The sequence below is a fragment of the Camelus bactrianus genome, chromosome 17 (genome assembly GCF_048773025.1).
Source record: "Camelus bactrianus isolate YW-2024 breed Bactrian camel chromosome 17, ASM4877302v1, whole genome shotgun sequence".
Taxonomy (NCBI): Eukaryota; Metazoa; Chordata; class Mammalia; order Artiodactyla; family Camelidae; genus Camelus; species Camelus bactrianus.
In genome coordinates, this window is record NC_133555.1 from 25,022,256 (window position 1) to 25,037,052 (window position 14,797).

Genomic DNA, 14,797 nt, shown 5'->3' on the forward strand with positions numbered 1-14,797 from the left:
ATATAAAATATTAAGCTACATATTAAGTATTTATATTTCTAGGTGTTAGAAATATTTCAGTGACTCAGAAAAAACCCCGTATCTGCATAGATCTTTCATCCTATAGGGAAAGACTGATAGAAAAGATAAATAAATACATTATATACAACGTTTGGTTAATGACAAGTGCTAAGGAGCAGAACAGTACAAACAAGGGAGAAGGGAAGGGACAGGGGAGCACGTGGTACAATTTTAGTCAGAATACCAGGGAGGCCTAGTGTAGTCATAAACTGGACGAATAAGGTCTGCGAGCCCGCGTTCTGAGAGAAACATAAGGCAAAAAAAAAAAAAAAAAAAAAAGCTTTAGTAATTAAGAAAGATCCAGAGCGAGGAGAGGAAGTGAAAGGAAACCCAGACCGCGAGGAACTGTGAGGGCGGTGGGGTAAACTGAGCGCATTTCTGAGGAAAGAAGGAAACAAAAGATGCAGCACAGCCTAAACAACCATGTTACTTTTTACATTTGGAAAAAAACAAAGATTGTGTGAACTATGACGAAATCCCTTTCCAAAGAAATTCTCACCTCAGCTTCTCTCCTGAGAGGGACGGCGTTTCCCGCCCCGAACAGGGGTAGTTACTACGGCTTCTCATTGGACCACTGAAGGTGCACGCTCTGGGTCTATTGGCCCCCACACCTGTCCCCAGACGAGTCGCCATCTTGGGTCCCGCCCCTACCGCGAGGCCTTCTGGGAATAGTAGTCCCCGCTCGGCTGTCTCCAGTCGCGGGACTTTTTGCTCTCTGTTGCTGGGTCTCTCAGGCAGCCACCCCTCTCAGGCAGCACTCGCCCAGGCACCGGTCCTGCCCCGCGCTCCCTCCCTCTGCCTTTCACTTCCCAGCTGCCAACATCTTGGAAGGTAGGGGCGGCGGGCAAGCCCAAGTCGAGCAGTGTGTTTCTCGCGCGCCGGTCTGGGTTTCCACACGCGTGTGGTCCTTAACCCGGCTACCCTGTGAGGCGGGGACTGACTGGGCCCGCGCAGCGCGTTGGGAGGTGGGAGGGGCGGTCTGCCCGGAGAACCCTCCCACCTCACAGAACCTTTCCACGGCCTGGTCCAGAGCCCTGGCCCCAACCCTAACCCGGCCCTTCGTCCGCTGCATTTTATAAATCGGTAAACTGAGGCATGAGGCACGCCAGCAGTTCCAAGGACGCACCGGCCTGGTGGTGGTAGTTGACACTGGCCGCTTTTGGATGGTTTTCAGTTTCACTGGCAAGTAGCAGGAATCTCTTCCCCAGTAGATAAAGATATGTGTTAAACACCCCTCTCTGGGTTCCTCAGAAAGGGAGAGTTTGAACTCGTGTCTAGGAGAGGAGACAAGCAGGGCACAGGCAAAGCAATATTTTGGAAGAGAATTTTACACTTGGTATTTTAAAAACACACAAAAAAGAGTTCATTATGGTGGGAAAAATCGGTACTCTGTTGGACTTCCTTACCCCTATTTTCTAGCTTAATGTTTTTTATATGAAAACGTGGGTATTGTTAAGGTATGTTCCTGTTGGGAAAAAAGGGCCATTTAGTGAAACTGGATTTGCAGCTTTCTCTCTAGGATCAAATTCTGCCTCTGCTGCATGACCTTGGACCAGACATTCACAATGCTTATCTGGGGGAAAAAGAGCTTTAAATCTCCCTGCTCAAGTGGCCCAACGATGCTACCAGGAAGCGAAGTCTAAATGCGGTCTTGCTTGTAAAAGTTTGCCGCTTGTAAACTTACTGTCTGATTATTGTGGGTCTCTCAGAAATGTGCTGGGGACCGGCACGAAAACCGCCCAATGGCCATTTTAGAAAGAATGACGGGTGCTTGGAGCGGGACTACCGAGAGCGGCCGCTGCTCTCACCGGTTAAGCTGGTGTACCTGAACTCTCCCTTTTCTGTGGCTCCATTTTACGGTAGCTGGCGGCCCGGGCAGCCGGGGCTTCTGGGAGTTGGAGTCCAGCGTCTTGTTTCCCATTGGGCTGGTACTCCACCTCCCAGCGTGCCATTTGGCTTGGCCAGGTGTCTCCTGGGGGTTGAAGTCTCACTTCCAGGCGTTCTGTGGAGCAGCCCCTTGACTCAGGACTACAACGTCCATGTGGCCTTGCATTCTTGATTGCCAGCCTCCGCGTCCACCTGCTTGGAGCTGGGACTAGCAAGATGCATTTAGTAAAAATGTCTTGTTTCTTATTGGTGGTGTCGATGTTGATTGTGTATGCTTTCCCCAGTACTATGTAGGGGATTATTGCATATATGCTTTCCCAACTGTATTACATAGGGATTGTGCATTCTTTCAAGCACAAATAACACTCGATTTACAGAGCATCTTCATACTCTCTTAATAATAATGTATTTCTCATTTGTCGATGAGGGAAAAATTTGAGAAGATGGTATTTCCTGGGTCACACACCTACAAATAAAATGTAATATATATTTTTATAAATAAATAGATATTACATTTATTTATTATAGTTTAATCCTCTCAAGATCTATATGAGAGAAATAGCCATTTTCATATGCATTTTCCAGATTAGAAACCTAAGGCAAGAAAAGTTAAGCAACGTGTCCAACTTAACTCAGCTAGTTAATAGAAGATTGTAATCCAGTCTGCTTGAGGGAGCCCAGCCTTTCTGAGTACAGAATTTGGAATCTTTCCATTATACCATGTTGCCTTTGTAGTTAGACATTAAATGTTAGCGCTGCAAAAGCCTCTGAGATCATTTAAATCTAAAGCAAAGATCTTGGATCAGTTCCTGACATACAGTAAAAGTTCCACAAACGTTAGCTATATATAGCTTTATAATACCTTTATTTTAGATATGAGGAAACTAGCTCAGGTGGAAAAGCAGTTTGCCCAACGTCACACAGTTGGTTTGTGTCAGAGATGAGACTAGACCCAAACATCTTGTTTCCAAGTCTGGGGTTATTTTCATTCTACCATCAGTCATCTATCAGGAATGCCAGATGAGAAACTGTTTAGATAATGGTTTCTCCACTAATTTATTCTTTCTACGCCACAGACCAGGACCAATTGTTGTAAAATCTCTTTTCTTATTATTGGTAAGGATATAATATTTCCTTAATTCTTCAAATGTTTTTTGAGCATCTTTATTAGCTCATTTTTCTTTAGTTGCAGGGCCTCATAGATAAAAAGTAGCTAATAGGCTAGGGCTAGAAGAACCTTATAAATCATCAAGTCTAACTTCTTCATTTCAAAAGTAAGGAAAGTGAGGTACAACATGGTCCACAGTGTTTATGTCATGCCCTTGTGTCAAAAGCATTCTGTTTCTGCAAGGTGGCACGTTTCTGGAGGCCTCATTGTACTGTATGTGACCCTTTAGTTTCATGCTTTTTTTCACTTTGTATCCTTGTCTTCACCTTATTCCTGTAACTGTTTGGTGGAATGCTTTATGAAATGTTTCTGTGTCTATATCTTTATTTTTATGTACATGCAGCTTCAATATGCTCCATTTCTATTTTGGGAATTAATCTTGTTTTGGCTCCCAGTATTCATTTCTCTTTTGTTCTTTTAGACACTTGAGAACAAAGTCTAATGCTCTGTTTGTATTCACATTAAAATCTAACCGTCTTAATGTCAGGTCAAGTCAGAACTGAACACATGAGTTGTTTGAATTGTACAAGACTTTTGTTTTAGAAGGCACATTGGCCCTTTAAGTTATGTATTCACAGACAATAAAGCAGATAACTCTCACCTCTCGTGTGTGAAAAATGATTTCTACATAATGAGATGATAAAGTAACAGTTTGATAAATTACTGGTTAAACATTCCCGAGACCGTCACTATGGGAGACATTCTCCCCATCACCCCTTGTCTGCCCAGCACGCTCCCGGCTGACAGTCTGACCAATCAGCTTTCAGCACAGTGCCTGACCACTAGTACACTCTGAAAAAGTATTTGTAGAATTGCATTCATAGCACTTCTGAGCTCTTTTCCCACATCTTTCCCCTGAATCTCAATTTTCTCTTTTAATGTAGAAATGCAGCTTTGAAATATAAGATGTAGCAGGTTACTATCAATGTCTACATTGCAGAGAAAAATCTCAGCCTTTGAGGTCATCCTCTGAGGGGCTGTTTCTTTGGGCATGTTTGGGTCTGTGACTTCTAAAATGAGAAAGTGATCCAAATAGAAAAACATAGCAGAGAGTCAATAGAGAGTGGTAGTCTAGAGGCCTATGATTTAAATCCCAGCTCTGCCTCTTAGAGGTTTACTTAGCCCTTGGTTTCCTCTTCTGTAAAACAAGGATAACAAGCATTTCTGCCTCATAAAGTGAGAATGAAGACTAAATAAAATAGTGTGTTTAAAGCTTTGAGCATGTTGTCAGGCACTCAATAGCTTGCATTCAGTAGCTGAAGAGTAACTCTTATTTTGTTGTTAATAATACAAACTAGCATATGAAAACATACTTATTCAAGATTGAAACCAGAGACATACATCTATTTTATAAAAGGATTTGTCATTTGTTTTCTTAGAGTAGCCAGCTTGGTCATCACATATCAAATATGAAGTTAACTTTAACTCCTGATGACTCATCTTGTCAGCCTAGTGAACCTCTCTTGTGTAGGCCAAGAGGTAGTGAAGCTTTTGGCTCTGAATTGCCTGCTGAGAGGTCCCTGGTCTCTGGTTTCATCTATAGATTTTATCTCGTGTTGAAAAGCAGCTGACTTCTGTCACTGGGGCCTTCTGTCCACTTTTAGAAAGGAGTGGGCCTATCCTGGAGCCCCAGGATTGAAGTGAAGCAATTGTCATCTAGCTGGTGAGTAATCCGGGGGCAACAGCCATGTGGACGTGGTAGTGCTTTTTTCTAAAGCTGACAACTTCAATAGCCATGAGGTTACTGATTGAGAGGTGACTTATAGAAAAGGGGTGGTGCAGGGAATGGGGAAGGAGAAACAAAATGAGGATTATAGCAAGAATAAAGAGCAGATGAACAAAGGAAACAGTTCGGGCCCTCCATTATCCTAAGCATGTGTTTACTGAGCACGTACATCCTCCTCCTAGCTCTGTGGCAGCCACTGCACTATTATGCACTAGAGATACAGCGTTTCAATGTGGCTGACATGGAGGTGGTCATGGTGGTAGGAGGTATATTCTAGACACGGAAGGACTGGAAGGAAGGAAGGAAGGACGGGAGGAAGGAAGGAAGGAAAGAAGAAAGGAAGGAAGGTAGAGTGTATTGGGATCTGATGAGCAGAATGAATGTCTTTGTGCCTGAGGTCTACAAATCAGTGAACGAGTGAGGTGGGACAGGTGAGGCTGCAGAGGCAGGCATGGGTGACATTGTGCAGAGTCCAGTTTCCTGAACTGTAAAAGAATTTTGCACTTTATTCCAAGGGCATTTGGGCAAGCATTTAAAAGTCTTTAAGTGGGGAAATAAAATGAATGGATTTGTTTTTTAAAACATTTGGATGCAGAATGGATGATGAATTTGTGAGAGGTAATAATTGATGTGGGAAAACTAGGTAGGTCTGCTCTTCTTTATTTATAATGTGCATATGAATCTCCTGCTGATCTTAAAATCTGATTCAGCAGATGTAGGATGGGCCAGAGATTCAATATTTCTAACAGGTAGATACTGCTGGTCCCATGGACTATACTTTGAGTAGCAAGTAAGAGACTCTTGAGCTTTCTATTTAGGTGAGAGATGATGTTGATTAAGAGACTGGACTCCAGAGAGCAGAAGACTGATTCTAATCTTGGTTTTACCATTTACTTGCTGTGTGACTCTGGGGAAAGTGATCTAATCTCTTTGAGCCTCATTTTCTTTATTATCTGTGAAATAGGGGTAATAATTTTATTGCTTTAATCATGTTTTAAATTTTCAGTGAGGTCACCCATGGAAAGCATTACCATGCTTAATACAGTGATTGGTACTCAGTGAATGGTAGCTTTGATTTTACTCTTACGGTTATTAATGAAAATCATGATATTATGTACCCTGCTCCATGTTTTCTTGTTTATCATATTTTGAATACTATGTGGAATAGATTACCTTTAATTCTACTGCTTTTTCTTCTGTTTCACATGTGAAGTGCCAAATCCTTTGTAACGATTTGAGTATTATGGGCAAAATAGATACATTTCTCCCATGCAATTGTCCTTCTCTGAATTTAATGGAAAAAATCTAGGATCCTTAAAATACCATTTTATATCTGATTAAGACAAGAATTTGAGGCATCTTACCTCCTAATGTAAATTTATATAGCCCAACTATAGTGTGTGCTTCTTTACATAGTTTTAAACTATTTGGATTGCTGTCCAACCAGTGATTCTCAGCCCTTGCTGCAAGTTAGAATCACCTGGCGCTGGTCCTTTCCAGAAAAATCAAAGTGTGGGAGGAGAGGCAGGAATTGGTAATTTCTTTTTTAAGTTTCACAGGTTATAATGAAGTGCATCTAGGATTGAGAACCACTGATTCTAAAAAGCCTAACATCATGAAATGAATCAGGTACAATCTAAGGGCCTGGTTGGGAAATGAAATAATCTAGAAAGCAGCATTATGAAGGCTTTGGGAGTGAAAGAGATAATCAGCCTAGTCACAAAGCTTGCTTGGAATGTGATGAACTATAGGTTGTGCCCTAGGTTATCTTTGAGATTGCTTTCCAGGGCACTCCCCATGCCTTTTTATCTCTAGCTGTGTGTTCCTGAGTCAGGATTCTTCTTAATGTTGAGTTTCAGACTGCATTTCTCTTTCTGGTATTTAGTTCATTCCATTCCTCATAGCTGAAAGAAAAAAAGTATTAACCCATGAAAACTATGTTCAAAAGAAACTGAGTTACATGTTTTCATGAGCTGTGGCCATGTTATTGAAAAAGTTTTAAAGTATTGTTCAGATAAAATACAATCCATTTTTACTACTAAAATTCTTTTTTAAAAATTTTCTTTTTATTGAAGTATAGTTGATTTACAATGTTGTCTTAGTTTTAGGTGTATATCAAAGTGACTCAGTTATTCTCTTCCCACATTCTTTTCCATTATAGGTTACTACAAGATATTGAATACAGTTCTCTGTGTTGTATAGTAGGTCCTTGTTGTTTCTGCAAATTCCAAACTCCTAATTTATCCCTTCCCACAACTCCTTTCCTCTTTGGTAACAATAGTTTGTTTTCTATGTCTGAGTCTATTTCCTTTTTGTAAATAAGTTCATTTGTATCATTTTTTTTAGGTTCCATATGTAAGTGATATTATATGATATTTGTCTTTCTCTGTCTGACTTTCTTCACCTAATATGATAATCTCTAGATCCATCCCTGTTGCTCCAAATAGCATTATTTCATTCTTTTTTATGGCTGAGTAATATTCCACACACACATCTTTTTTACTTATATTCTAATGCAGTAGTTTGAAAGGAACCACTTCCAGAGAGGCTGCCTATTATAAAGATTTTTTAAAAAAATAATTACGTATCTCCCATTTCAGGGTGGAATAATTAATTTGATTAAATACCTTTAATTTTCTGGATTATCTATAATATATGGACCCCTTTCCTTTTAAAAGTTTCTTCTCCCATATAAAATGTGTATACCTATGTTTGTTTGTATCTGAATATATATATATATTTTTTTTCATGAAAGTAATTTCTATTTTTTATTAAAACACTATTATGATAGTTTCAGGTATACTACATAATTATTTGACATTTACATACATTATGAAATGATCACCAAGATAAATAAGTCTAGTAACAGTCTGTTCCCATACAAAGTTATAGCAATATTATTGGCCATATTCCTTATAACATCACTGAGACTTATTATATAGCTGGAGGTTTGGACCTCTTAATCCCCTTCATCTATTTACCGACCCCCTCACCCATCTTCCTTCTTGCAACCACACATTTGTTCTCTGTATCTCAGTGTCTGTTGTTTTGTTTATTTGCTTGTTTTGTTTTTTATATTTCACATATAAATGAGATCATGGGGGATTTATCTTTCTCTGACTTACTTCACTTAGCATAATACCTCCTAGATCCATCCATGTTGTTGAAAATGGCAAGAGTTCACTTTTATGGCTGAGTAATATAAAATATCATCTTTATCCATTTATCTATCAAAGGATGTATAGGTTGCTTCCATATCTTGGCTGTTGTGAATAAAGCTGCAGTGACCATTGGAGTGCATATATCTTTTCAAATTTGTGTTTTTGTTCTCTTTGGGTAAATACCCAGAAATGAAATAGCTGGATCATATGAAAGTTCTATTTTTAATGTTTTGAGGAACCTCCATTCTGCCTCCATGGTGGCTGCACTAATTCACAGTACCACCAATGACGGTTCCCTTTTTCCCACATCCTCTGCCAACACTTGTTATTTGTTGTCTTTTTGATGATAACCATTTTGACAGGTGTGAGGTTGTATCCCTAGTGGTTTTGATTTGCATTTCCCCAATGATTAGTGATGTTGAGTATCTTTTCGTGTCTTTTGGCCATCGTATGCCTTCTCTGGAAAAACGGCTATTCAGGTCTTCTGACCATTTTTTAACGAGTTTTTTTTTTTTTTTTTTTTTTGATGTTCAGTTGTATACATTTTTTTATATTTTGGATATTAACCCCTTATTGGCTTTATCATTTGTAAATGTCTTCTCACATTCAATAGGCTGCTTTTACATATTGTTGATAGTTTCCTTCAAAAGCTTTTTAGATTGATGTAGTCCCATTTGTTTATTTTTGCTTTTGTTTCCCTTTCCTGAGAAGACATCCAAAAAATATTGCTAAGACCAGTGTAAAAGAGTGTACTGCCTGTGTTTTCTTCCAGAAATTTTATGGTTTCAGGTCTTAAATTAAAGTCTTTTTTTAAAAATTGAAGTATAGTCAGTTACAATGTGTCAATTCTGGTATACAGCATAATGTCCCAGTCATGTGTGTATATATATATATGCACATTCATTTTAATATTCTTTTTCATTAAGGAATTAATGAAAAATTACAAAGTATTGAAGATAGTTCCCTGTGCTATACAGAAGAAATTCGTTTTTTTAATCTATTTTTATATATAGTGGTTAACATTTGCTAATCTCAAACTCCCAAATTTATCCCTTAACACCCCCTTTCCCCAGATAGCCATAAGATTGTTTACTATGTCTGCAAGTCTGTTTCTATTTTGTAGATGAGCTCATTAGTGTCCTCCTTTTTCTTTCTAGATTCCACATATGAGTGATATCATATGGTATTTTTCTTTCTCTTGCTTAGTTCAGTTAGAATGATAACCTCCAGATCCATCCATGTTGCTGCAAATGGCATTATTTTATTCTTTTTTAATTGCGCTTTATAAATATACCACAACTTCTTTATCAAGTTATCTGTCAGTGGACATTTAGGTTGCTTCCATGTCTTGGCTATTGTATATAGTGTTCCTATGAACTTTGGGGTGCATGTATCTTTTCAAATTAGAGTTCCCTCCAGATATATGCCCAGGAGTGGGATTACTGGATCATATGGTAAGTCTATTTTTAGTTTTTTGAGGACTCTTCATACTGTTTTCCATAATGGCTGAACCAAACTGCATTCCCACCAGCAGGGTAGGAGGCTTCCCTTTTCTCCACACCCTCTCCAGCATTTATTGTTTATGGACTTTTGAATAATGGCCATTCTGACTGGTGTGAGGTGATACCCATTGTGGTTTTGATTTGCTTTAGTGATAATTGAGCATTTTTTCATGTGCCTATTGGCCATTTGTATTACATGAAAATCTTTAATCCATTTTGAGTTTCCTTTTGTGTATGGTGTGAGAAAGTTGTTCAGTTTGATGCCATTGCATGTAGCTGTACAATTTTACCAACACTATTTACTGAAGTGATTGTTTTTTTTCCCTCATTATATATTCTTGCCTCCTTTGTTGTAGCTTAATTGACCATGTAAGTGTGGGTTTATTTGTGGGCTCTCTGTTCTGTTCCATTGATATATGTGTCTGTTTTTGTGCCAGTACTATACTATTTTGATTACTGTAGCTTTGTAGTATAGTTTGAAATCAGGGAGCATGATACTTCCAGCTTTGTTTTTCTTTCTCAAGATTGTTTTGGCTATTTGGGTCTTTTGTGTTTCCATATGTTTTGGAATTATTTGTTTTGGTTCTGTGAAAAATGCCATTGGCATTTTGATAGAGATTGCATTGTATCTGTAGATTGCCTTGGGTAGTATGGTCATTTTAATGTTATTAATTTTTCCAATCCATAAGCATGGTGTATCTTTCCACTTGTTTGTGTCATCTTCAGTTCCTTTCATCAGTGGCTTATAGTTTTCCAAGTATAAGTGTTTTACCTCCATGGTTAGATGTATTCCTAAATGTTTTATTCTTTTTTGATGTAATTATAAATGGGATTGTTTTCTTAATTTCTCTTTCTGATAGTTTCTTGTTAGTGTATTGAAACGCAACAGATTTTCATATATTAATTTTGCATCCTGCAACTTCACTGAATTCATTTATTAGTTCTAATTTTTTTGGTAATATCTTTAGGATTTTTGCATATATGTATATATCATGTCATCTGCAAACAACAACACTTTTACATTGCTTTTAAATTTGGATTCCTTTTATTTATTTTTCTTGTCTGATTGCTCTTGCTAGAATTTCCAGTATTTTTAGAATAAAACTGGTGAGAGTGGGCATCCTTGTCTTGTTCCTGATTTTAGAGGAAATTCTTTTCATCTGCAAACAACAACACTTTTACATTGCTTTTAAATTTGGATTCCTTTTATTTATTTTTCTTGTCTGATTGCTCTTGCTAGAATTTCCAGTATTTTTAGAATAAAACTGGTGAGAGTAGGCATCCTTGTCTTGTTCCTGATTTTAGAGGAAATTCTTTAATCTTTTCACCTTTGAGCACAATGTTGGCCATAGGTTTGCTATATATGACACTTATTATATTGAGGTATGTTCCCTTTATACCCACTTAGTTTTTACCATAAATAGATGTTGGATTTTGTCAAAAACTTTTTATATATCTATTATGAGTCATGATTTTTATTTTTCAGTATCACATTGATTGATTTGTGGATGTTAAACTATCTTTGCATCCCTGGGATAAATCCGACTTGATAGTGGTGTCTGATCCTTTTAATATATTATTGAATTTGGTTTGTTAATGTTTTATTGAGAATTTTTGCATCTGTGTTCATCAGTGGTACTAGCTTGTAATTTTCTATTCTTGTGGTGTCTGATTTTGGTATCAGGGTGATGTTGGCCTCAGAGAATAAGTTTAGAAGCATTCCTTCCTCTTCAATTTTTGAAATAGTTTGAGAAGGATATGTGTTAGCTCTTCTTTAAATGTTTGGTAGAATTCAACTGTGAAGTTGTCTGGTCTTGGACTTTTGTTTGTTGGTAGTTTTTTAAATTACTGATTCAATTAATTAGTGTGTTATGTTTTCTATTTTTCTCTGATTTAGTTTTGGGAGATTATATTTTTCTAGAAATTTATTTCTTCCTTCCAGTTATCCCTTCTATTGTATAATTGTTCATAGTAATCTTTTATGATCCTTTGTATTTCTGTGATGTTGTTTGTAACTTTTCTCTCATTTCTAATTTTATTTATTTGATCCCTCTCTCTTTTTTCTTGAGTTTGGCTAAAGGATTATCAATTTTGTTTATCTTTTCAAAGAATCAGCTCTTAATGTCACTGTTGTTTTCTGTTGTTACTTTTAGGCTCTATTTCATTTATTTTTTTGCCCTGATCTTTACTATTTCTTTTCTCCTACTAACTTTGGGTTTGCTAGGTCTCTTTCTACTTTCTTTAGGTGTAGGGTTAGATTATTTATGTGAGATTTTTCTTATTTCCTGAGGAAGACTTGTATCACTATAAACTACCCTCTTAGAACTTCTTTTTCTGTGTCCTGTAGATTTTAGATCATTGTGTTTCCATTTTCATTTGTCTCCATGTGTTTTTGTTTTCCTCAATGACCCATTGGCTGTTTAGTAGCAATTTTTTTAGCCTTTATGTGTTTGTGGGTTTTTTCTTTGCAGCTTTTTCCTTGTAGTTAATTTCTAGTCTCATGCCATTGTAGTTGGTAAAGGTACTTGTTATGATTTCAGTCTTGTTAAATTTACTGGGACTCATTTTGTGACCTATCATATGATCTATCGTGGAGAGTGTTCCATGTGCACGTGAAAAGAATATATTCTACTGCCTTTGGGTGGAATCCTCTATATATCTATTAAGTACATTTGATCTAATGTGTCATTTAAGACCATTGTTTTCATATTCTGTTTGGATGATCTATCCATTAATGTAACTGGGGTGTTAAAGTCCCTTACTATTATTGTGTGACTGTCAACTTCTCTCTTTATGTTTGTTATTATTTGCTTTATGTAGTTAGTTGCTTCTATGTTGAGTGCATATATATTTATAAATGTTTTTATCTTCTTGTTGGGTTGATCCCTTTATCATTATATAATGTTCTTCTTTGTCTCTTTACAGTTGTTGTCTATTTTATTTGGTGTAAGTATTGGTACCCTAGCTTTATTTCATTTCCATTTGCACATTTTGTGTGTGTGTGTGTATGTATCTAAATGAGAGTTTATTGATGAAGATCAGGTCAAACTTCCCACAAACCACACTTTTCCCAAGAACAGATCTCAAAAACAGGTACCTTTTTCCATCCCCTCACTTTCAGTCTGTGTATACCTTTAGATCTGAAGTGAGTCTCTTGTAGGCAGCATATATATAGGTTTAAAAAATTTTTTTTTCCATTTCCTCTGTGTCTTTTGCTTGAAGCATTTATTCCATTTACATTTAAAGTAATTATTGATAGGTATATACTTACTACCATGTTATTAATTCTTTTCTGGTTGTTTTTGTAATTCTTTTTTTGTTTCTTCTTTTGCTTTCCCCCTTTGTGGTTTGATTAGTGTCTTTAGTATTTTGTTTGAGTACTTTTTTTTTTTTTTTTTTTTTTTTTGGTGTGTGTGTCTATTATAGGTTTTTGGTTTATGGTTACCATGAGGTTCATATATATCAACATATATATTAGATTTTTAAAAGATGATCTCTTAAGTTTATAGGCATTCTGAAAATCCTGCATTTTTATCTCCCCCACACATTTAATGTTTTGGCATCATATTGTGCATCTTTTTGTTTTGTGTATCTGTTAACTACTTATTGTGAAAGTAGATTATTTAACTACTTTTGTCTTTTAACCTTCATACTAGCTTTGTAAGTGGTTGATCTTTTACTGTATGTGTAACTTCACCAATGAGATTTTTCCCTTTTATAATTTTCATATTTCTAGTTGTAGTCTTTTCCTTTTTACTTAGAGAAGTGCCTTTAACATTTTTATAAAACTGTTTATTGGTGGTGGACTCTATTAGCTTTTGCTTATCTATAGAACTCTTTATATCTCCTTCAAATCTGAATGGTAGCCTTGTTGGTTAGCGTATTCTTGTTTGTAGATTTTTTTCCTTTCATCACTTTGAGTATATAGTATTATTCCCTGGTCTGCAAAATTTCTGCTGAAAATTCAGTTGACTTAATGGGAGTTCCCTTGTATGTAACTAGTTGCTTTTCTCTTGTTGCTTTTGATTCTTTGTCTTTAATTTTTGCCATTTTCATTATAATGTCTTTGTGTGGCCCTCTCTAGGTTCATCTGGTTTGGGAATATCTGTGCTTTCTGGACCTGGATGTTTGTTTCTTTTCCCAAGGTAGGGAAGTTTTCAGCTAATACTTCTTTACATAAGTTCTCTACCCCTTACTCTCTCTGTTCTCCTTCTGGAATCCCTATAATATGAATGTTAGTGCCCTTGATGTTGTCTCAGAAGTCTCTTAAACTCTGCTCATTTTAGAAAATCCTTTTTTCTTTTTTGTGTTCAGCTTGGGTGATTTCATTACTCTATCTTTCAGCTCACTGATCCGTTTCTTTGTATCTCTAGCCTATACATTCCTTCTAGTGTATTTTTAATTTCAGTTATTTCATTCTTCAGCTCTGTTTGATTCTTCTTTCTATTTGCTAGCTCTTTGTCAATCTTCTTACTCATCCATTCTTTTCTCTACTTCCTTGAGTATCTTTATGATGATTACCTTGAACTCTTTTTGGGGTAGATTGCTTATCTCTACTTCAATTATATCTTTTTCTGAGTTTTTGTCTTGTTGCATTGTTTAGGACATATTCCTCTTTCTCTTCATTTTGCCTGTGTGTTTATTTTATGTGTTAGGTGAATCAGTTATATTTTCTGATTCTGGAGAAATGGCCTTATGTAGGAGATGTCCTATGAGGCCCGGCAGCACACTTTCCTTGGTCATCAGAGCTATATGTTATAGGGGTGCTCCTTATATGGATTGCTTGTCTTATGTTGTGATGGGGCTAACTACTCTGGGCATACTGCCTTGCCCCTGGCCTACTTGGCTGCCTGGTTTTGTGCAGTGACTGCTGTCCCACTGACGGGTGGATCTGGGTCCAGGCAATGGCTAGCTGCATGGCTCCAAGAGATCCCATGGCTGATGATGGCCCACTGGTGGGCAGAGTTAGGTTCCTGAGCATCTGGCTGGAGGGCTACGGGCACTTGGGGCTGGTGGCATCCTGCTGGTGGGTAGGTAAACCCCCTGGGCTAATAGGCTAGAGGGAGGACTCCAAAATAGTGCTTGTTAGCACCAGGTCCTTATAGAACGACCTCCCCAGAATGGCTGCCACTAGCATCTGTGTCCTCAGAGGGTGTTCTAGTTGCCAGCTGCCTCTCCAGGAGGCTCTCCCAGATCAGAAAGTGGGACTGACATAGGCTCCTTTCAAATTACTGCCTCTGCACTGGGACTCAGAACATGTGAGATTTTGCACTCAACCTTTAAGAACAAGAGT

At 37.4% G+C, this 14,797-nt stretch overlaps 1 protein-coding gene across 5 annotated transcripts in view; it reads left to right on the forward strand.

Moving 5' to 3' along the window:
* Positions 1 to 751: 751 nt before the first annotated feature.
* Positions 752 to 14,797, forward strand: part of FHIT (fragile histidine triad diadenosine triphosphatase) — a 1,253,716-nt gene continuing 1,239,670 nt past the window's right edge. For 3 of the 5 annotated variants that reach the window (XM_045505414.2, XM_010968301.3, XM_045505417.2), the window contains exon 1: positions 752 to 891. The gene's annotated coding sequence lies outside the window, so the exon portion shown is untranslated. Of the gene's footprint in view, positions 892 to 13,588; positions 13,650 to 14,797 lie in introns of all 5 variants that reach the window. The other 2 variants (XM_045505415.2, XM_045505413.2) reach the window with 1 other exon arrangement.